Raw genomic sequence first — 8977 nt, forward strand, 5'->3', positions numbered from 1 at the left:
CAGTGACACCAGCGATGTGGCAGCCTAGTGTAGATCTGCATGACATGGTGCGCACGTATGGCACCATAGGTGGCCGTAGAGTCATAGTTTTTATTGATGATGGAGCTAGCCACAACTTCTTGAACTACTCGTTAGTCAAGAAGTTGGGATTGATTGAGACCCGGAGTGATCATGAGTATACTGTTGGCCTAGCCAACGGATATGACAAAACGGTATGGAATACTGTAGTATTGGGGGTTCCATTATCTATGCAGGACTACGAGGCTTCGCTTGACTTTCAGGTCTACACTTAGCAAGAGCAGACGTATATCTAGGCAGGGAGTGGCTGTATGGCTTGGGCCCTAGTCTAGCTCGGAATTACTTACATAATACGCTATGTTTTGAGCACGGTGGTAGAGTCATCACCCTGCTGGGCGACCGTACTGTCCTTGCCACACCACTTATTTCCTCCATGGAGCTGTGTACAGCGGTCCTCCGCAGAGACCAAATAGCAGAGGTATATGCTTGTTACCCTCTTTTGAATTCTGTTTTCGTAGATGAAACGATAAATGATGTTTGCGTAGACAAACAAGAAAAACAAAATAACCTTGGACGAGACCCACTGTTTGAAAACCCTGTTTGGCATGCATGTGATTCAAACAAGAAAAAATCCAAGGTGAATGAGACATTAAAGAAAAAGTACGTAGATACTTTAACAAATTTATTAGAGGAATTTCAAGATGTTTTTCTTGATGATTTACCAGATGGTTTACCACCATCTAGAGAAGTAGACCATGGCATCGAAGTTATGCCATGGTCAAAACCTATAAGCAAACCTGCTTATAGATTAAGCCACTCTGAGGCACAGGAGGTGGAAAAACAATTAACGGAATATTTGAACAAAGGCTTTATTCGGCCTAGTTCACCGTGGGCATCGCCTATTCTTCTGGTAAAGAAGAAAGACGGATCTATGCGGATGTGCATAGACTATAGGGCTCTTAATCAGATAACGATTAAGAACAAGTATTCGATGCCACGCATGGATGAGTTGTTTGATCAACTCTATGGATCGAGATACTTCACAAAAATAGACCTGAGATCTGGGTATCATCAGGTTAGAATTAAACAAGAAGATGTTGCGAAGACAGCATTTAGGACCCATTTCGGGCATTTTGAGTTTTTGGTTATGCCATTTGGGCTAACCAATGCTCCAGCGACGTTTATGATGCTAATGGACAGCATTTTACGTCCATATCTGGGAAAATTCGTAGTAGTTTTCCTAGATGATATTCTTGTACAGTAAGACACAGAAAGAACACATAGAGCATTTGCGTCTAGTGTTCGAGTTGCGAGAGCACAAACTATTTGCGAAGAAGAGCAAATGTGAATTTTTTGAAACAGAAATTCACTATCTTGGCCATATTATATCCGCCGATGGTACGCGGATGGAGCCACAAAAAGTAGAGGCTATTCTTAAGTGGCCAGCGCCGAAGAATCTCGAGGAACTGCAGATTTTTCTTGGCATGTCGGGGTTTTACCGACAGTATGTGAAGGACTACGTGAAGATTGCAGTCCCGTTGAGACTGACCAGTTTTTACGGTCAAAAACAAAAAACATTAGTTGCCAACAGAAGAGCTTTGACAAGCTCAAGGTGACCGTAGCAGCTGCACTTGTTTTGACAATTGTCGATCCAAATGAGCCGTTTGTTTTGGAAACAGACGCTAGTAATGAGGCCATTGGGGCCGTACTAATGTAAAGGGGACGCCCAATTGCATTTGAAAGTAAAAAGTTAGATCGTGCGCGGCGTAACTACTCGACTTATGAGCGAGAGTTACTAGCGATAGTTCATGCACTGAAAAAGTGGAGACACTATTTATATGGTGCCACTTTTGAGGTCCGGACGGACCATGAAAGTCTGAAATGGCTTTCAAGTCAAAATGAACTGAAGGGTAGAAAGCTCGGTGGGCAGAGATTCTACAGGAGTTTGACCTTCAGATACGTTACCAGAAAGGTAAGTATAACGTGGTGGCAGATGCACTTAGTCGCATGCCACAGATAAATAAACTTAGTTTCACAGTCTTCAAGAATGATTTCTTGGAGTCACTACGTGGTTTATGTGAGCATGATCCATCTTTTATAGAGGTCTGGTGCACTGTACGTGTACGCACTTCTTCACAGACGCAACCACCTCCCTCGTTGGCACGTATTGCTAGTCCGGAGAGACTGGCCGAAGGTGCAACGGGAAGGGAAGCGAGAGTTAGTCCGGAGAGACTAGCCATGTCTTCTGGGTATAGTTTGGAGCCGGAGAGTTCTGACGTAGGCCCTTCATCACCTTTGACTGCCACGGCTTCAAAGGGGAGTGATAAACTTCGTCGGGGGGAGAAATATGCTAATTACTCCATTGACGACGGGTTACTCTACAAGGGTAGAATATGTGTACCAACTATTGGTGACTTTCGGGCCCAAATTCTTAAAGAAAGTCATGATAGTCCAAGTGCAGGTCATCCTGGGATTCAGAAGACCTATGCACTAGTAAAAAGACAGTTTTATTGGCCTAGTTTGTTTAAGGACGTCCAGACTTATGTGCTGAAATGCAATAAGTGCCAGGTCAATAAACATGAACGTCTTAAGGTTGGAGGACTACTCCATCCCCGCTGGAGATTCCTCAAGGGAAGTGGGAAAGCATTTCCATGGATTTCATTACCGGTTTACCCAAGACGAGTCGAGGGAATGACTCGGTGTAGGTGGTAGTGGACAGGTTAACTAAAATGGCAAAGTTTATTGCCACGAAGAAAACTGTTAAAACGCCACAGTTGGCAAAACTCTTTATTGAACATCTCTACAAGCTATATGGCCTGCCCCAGATATAGTGTCGGATAGAGATAGAAAGTTCAACAGTCATTTTTGGAGGGAAATCTTCAAAAAGTTGGATACTACTCTGAGTATGAGTACGACAGATCATCCGGAGTGGTCAAACTGAAAGAGTTAACCAAATTCTAGAGGATATGTTGCATTTTTATGTTAGTAAGAAGCAATCTAATTGGGAAGAGTACTTGCCCTTATTGGAGTTTGCCTATAACAGCTCCAAACACTCAGCGACTGGATTTACACCATTCATATTAATGTATGGATTCCAGCCGAGATCTCTGATGGCTGTAGGCCTAGAAAAGGAGAAGATTCAATCTGTCAAGGATTTCCTTGAAGATATGAATGATATGCTCAGAGCCGCACATGAGAGCATTCGTAGCACCCAGGATCGCGCTAAAACTTATGCGGATAAAGGACGAAGAAAGGTGACCTTTGCAGAAGGTGACTTTGTATTCCTCAAGGTTCCTCCACAGTCAGAAACCATAAAAACGGGAAAGTGTTATAAACTTTCTTCAAGATATTGTGGTCCTTTTAAAATCCTTAAGAAGATTGGGGACGTAGCATATAAACTTGAGTTACCAGAGAGTTCTCAAGTCCATCCTGTCTTCCATGTCAGTAAACTGAAGAAATCAGTTCACGGGTTAGAGAACGCAGTTTCTCCAGAGATTTTGGTGGACTTGATAGAGCCACCAAAGATACCACATGAACCTGAAAAGATTCTACAGTATCGTGGTAGACAAACCCGCCGACATAAAGTGTACCAGGAGGTACTTGTTAAATGGACAGATAGGGATGAGGAGGTAGCTACTTGGGAACGCCGTAGTGCAATTTCCAAAAGGTTTCCCCAGTTTGTTTTCGAGGACGAAAACTCTTCTTAAGGGGGGGTAATGTCACGTAGGCTGTAATGCCTGCAACTCATAACAAAAATTTAAATGATCGAGAGGTGCCTTGCCGGATTATTTCTTGTGGGGATTATCCTTCCTCCCCAGCCGAGAGAGAGCGTTTGTTTGAATTTTTCATTTTTAATTTTATCAAAATTGAATAATTAAAATATATATAAAAAAGAAATAGTTTTTTTTCTTTTTTTTTTCTTTTTTTTTGTCTCTGGCCGCCGCTGGTGGCCGTCTGTCTCGCCAGCTGCTCTGGTTTGGCTGGCCGCTATCCCTGGCTGGCCGGCTGGCTGGCGCCGCCGCCTGGCTGGCCGCCCATGGCTGGCCGGCGTCGCCGTCGCCCATGGGGCTGGCCGCCGCTGGCTAGCCGCCGCTGGCTGGCCTGGGCGCTTGGGTTGGCCGCCTAAGCCATTGCGTGGAGGGCCGTCCCCTCTCGTGGTAATGCCCGTAGAGTGGCGTTACAGATATCTAACAAGGAAACTTGCACTTGGATCATAGAGACCAACGCTTTTTTCCTCATTGAGAGAAATAACCATTGATTCTTTTTCATAGAACAATTTTTATCCGGGATTTACTTCATCTATCGTACCATAACAGAATTTAGTCTCATTTTAGGGATCCATTAGTCTAGCCTAACCCCATCCACAGTCCCATGGGTTTGCCAACTGCCCAACCACTGTAGTGATGGGATCCAATTAGGAACTTGGTTAGGTTTTGTCCCGGGTACTAGGGAAAAGAGTTCCCAGGCCCCCTAGCCGGATATTCATGCAAACTTAAAACTAGTCACACCACTTACACCCAATATGAAATTGCCTTTTTCACAGATTTAGCTGTGAAATTGCCTTTTTCACAGATTCAGCTGTCTTTAAAACAATCATTTAATAAAACCATAGTGTCACTCATCATAATCCTCCAATTTTCAATCATTCCTTCATCGGTGTACCTATGGCATCATTGGCAACCAGAACGCTCACCACCTGTCCACTCAAGGGCCTTTTTGATAGTTCTTAGCTCATAGTACCCGTCAATATACTCACTTATATTCACCTATGGCATCATTGGCAACCAGAACGCTCACCACCTGTCCACTCACAGGGGCCTTTTCGATAGTTCTTAGCTCATAGTACCCGTCAATATATTCACTTATAAAAATCAAAATGGAATCTCCGTTGAAGATTAAGAAGATCAACCAACAGATCCATATAAAAGAGCTATGGACTCATCAGTTGAGGGACCAGCAACGTTAATCAACCAAATCCATGCCCGAATTCAAAAAACAACTCTTACTCCTTGTTCTAGAATCTTCCCCGACGCACGTGTGGGTATCTTTGGCAACCTAGAGCCCGAGCACCGTATGGTCAACACCCTCTAGGATCCTTCGCAAGTCACCTAGCACTTCACTCATAGGCCGCTTCCTTTGTCCCTCATCCACCATACCGTCAGTCTACCATTTAAATCAAATCGAGGCTGGTCAAGACCTCGGCCGCTTCCTTTGTCCCTCATCCACCATACCGTCAGCCTACCATTTAAATCAAATCGAGGCTGGTCAAGAACTCGACCTTGCTACACGCGAGACGTCCTCTGTTGACTCTCCGTTAGCTGTTGCAACTTTATTAGTTAGGTCTCCATGACCTCATTCACAAGACGGTCAAAATGCTTCCCCACCATTCTTGACATAAAACAATCATTCTCAAAAACAGGTCATAAATACAGTTTTCATAACAAACTCTCGTCTTTCCACATTGTTCCACATCAATCCACATTATTTAATCCACATCCATTTCATATGTATTCCCATTCTCATCCAATCATTTTCCATCTCATCACATCTTTCCTCATTTATCCTCATCAGATCTCATTCACTCGCATCTACCCATATCCACATCTCATCCATTCATATCTACACCGATCCACATCACATCCATTTCACCTCACATCTCATTCATTCACATCTATCCCGATTCATATCCCATCACATCTCATCCATTCACATCACATCTCATCCATTCACATCACATCTCATTCATTCACATCTATCCCGTTTTACATCACATCACATCTCATTCATTCACATCTATCCCATTTTACATCACATCACATCACATTCATTCACATCACATATCATCCATTCACATCTATCCCAATTTACATCACATCACTTCTCATTCATTTACATCCTGATTCACATCACATCACATCTCATCCATTCACATCCCATATCATTCATTCACATCCCATATTATTCACATCTCGATTTACATGACATCACATCTCATTCATTCACATCCTGATTCACATCACATTACATCACATCCACATCATGTCTCATTCATACACATTTCATCTCATTCATCCACATCCATCCAATCGTTCACATGTACGACTACCCACATCCATCCCCAATCGTTCACATGTACGACTACCCACATCCATCCCCAATCGTTCACATGTACGACTACCCACATCTATCCATATATTCATATCTATCACTTGACATCCACATATATTTATGTCATGTCACATCTCTTTACATCACATCACACTCTTTCACATACACATCCACATCCATTCTTTCACATACACATCCACATCCATATATTCATATCTATCACTTGACATCCACATATATTTATGTCACATCACATCTCTTTACATCACATCACACTCTTTCACATACACATCCACATCCATTCTTTCACATACACATCCACATCCATTCTTTCACATACATCCACATCCATTCTTTCACATAAATCCACATCCATTCTTTTACATACACGTCCACATCCATTCTTCACATACACATTCACATCCATTCTTCACATACACATTCACATCCATTTTCATCATATACACATTCACTTACATCCACATCCATTCTTTCACATACACATCCACATCCACTCACTTACATCCACATCCATTCTTCACATCCACATCCATTCTTCACATACACATACACATTTACATCCATTCTTCACATACACATTCACATCCATTCTTCACATACGCATTCACATCCATTTTCATCACATACATCCACATCCATTCTTTCACATACACATCCACATCCATTCTTCACATACACATTCACATCCATTTTCATCACATACACATCCACCACATCCATTTGAAAAGATGCAGGGGAGAAGAGAGCTTGAGCTCTTGCAAGCACACACACACTCACAAAACCCTAAAAGAGACTACACAAGGTGGGAGGCTGAAAATCTTCTTCTCCTTCACACAACACTCAACACACCATATACAAAGATAAGAGTACACAAAATATGAAAGGTACTCAACCAAATACATACTAGGGTTCTCTATAGTGTGAACCCAACTAAATGAGCTAGCGCTATAACTATGCTAGTCTCTAGAATGGCTGTCACATAGCCTGTCATCCCACTGGCCGCATATCACCCATGATTTCACCAACCATGCTAGTGGTGTAAGTGTGGGGCCTATCCCCCAGGTGGGTCATCAGTGTCCACCGCCTCACTAGATGAGCTTGATATCTCAACACTCCCCCTCGAGCTCAACTCCCTTTTATGTACACCAAGCAAAGCCCTGAATCTGTGGAGCTTCTATCTACCCGATGCTTTGGTGAAGATGTCAGCGACCTGATCCTGTGTGCTGACATAAACAAGGTTAGCGTCTCCTGTCAAAACCTTCTCTCTCTGACAAAATTATAGTGGACCTCTATATGCTTCGTGCGAGCATGAAAAATTGGGTTCCTGGCCAACTGTATACTACTAATGTTGTCACAAAAAATGACAACTTGTCTATCCACTAATAGACCCAAATCTGCAAGTAGCTTTCTTAACCAAGCTACCTCACATGCTACCATAGCAGCACCTCTGTACTCGACCTCTATACTCGATAGAGCAATCGTAGGCTGCTTCTTGCTTGCTCTTAGTCAGAGTAGCACTCCCCAAAGAAAACATGAAGCCACTAGTAGATCTTCTATCTGAGATACTACCAACCCAATCAGTATCTGTGTACCCATGTACACATATCTCTGTCCCACTTTCATAAAATAGTCCATAATGCAAAGTAGACCTCACATACCTCAGTATGCATCTCAATGCATCCAGATGTGGCTTCCAAGGAACCTGCATAAACTGACTCACCAACCCAACAGCATAGCTTAAATCTAGCCTAGTGATCGTCATGTAGATCAAGCTTCCTACTATGCGCCTATACATAGTAGGATCCTCCAAAATCTCTCTTGAATCTGCACTCAAGTTGCCATTCTGATCCAATGGAACTAAGATAGGCTTACAGCCTATCATACCATACTTGGACAACATGTCCAAGCCATACTGTCTCTGCAGTAATCCAATCCCATGTGGTGACCTAATCACCTCAATGCCCAAGAAATATCTGAGTTCCCCCAGATCCTTCATCTCAAACTTCTGTCTAAGCAAGATCTTTACATCAAAGATCTCTGCATCATGGTCCCCCGTAATGATCAGGTCATCTACATAGATGACAACAAGCACAACCCCTCTATCACTGTGTCTCACATACAGCGAGAAATCTACATTGGCTACATGAAAGCCAATAGTGACAAGATATTCAGAAATCTTGTCAGACCATGCTCTTGGTGCTTGTTTTATGCCATACAAGGCTTTCTTCAACCTGCAAACATGTTCGGGGTGACTCACATCCTTATAACCAGGTGGCTGCACGAAAACATCTTCCTGCAAATCCCCATGCAAGAATGCATTCTTTACATCCATCTGATGTAAAGACCATTGCTTTGACACAACCACTGCTATCACAACTCTCATTGTTGCCATCTTGGCAACTGGGCTGAAAGTTTTCTCATAATCAATGCCATATGTCTGCGCATATCCTTTGGCTACCAATCTAGCCTTGTATCTGCTTATACTTCCATCACTGTTATGTTTTACTTTGTACACCCACTTGCATCCAATGGCTTTCTTGCCTTCAGGCAATTGCACTAAATCCCAAGTCTCATTTCCATATAGTGCATCCATCTCCTCATCCATAGCTTTCTCCCAACACACATTTCCAACAGCCTCATCAATGCATCAATGCTCGTGCAATCTCAGCAATGTGCCTGTTTTTCTGCTTAGCAACTCCATTTTACTGCGGAATGTATCTGCATGTAAACTATCTCCGAATACAATTCTTCTTAAAAAATTCAAAGAACTCATTGGAGAAGTACTCTCCCCCTCCATCTGACCTTAGGCACTTTACATATTTCCATGTTT

Source organism: Cibotium barometz, chromosome 42 (assembly GCF_041138505.1).
Source record: "Cibotium barometz isolate CiBa-2024 chromosome 42, ASM4113850v1, whole genome shotgun sequence".
Lineage (NCBI taxonomy): Eukaryota > Viridiplantae > Streptophyta > Polypodiopsida > Cyatheales > Cibotiaceae > Cibotium > Cibotium barometz.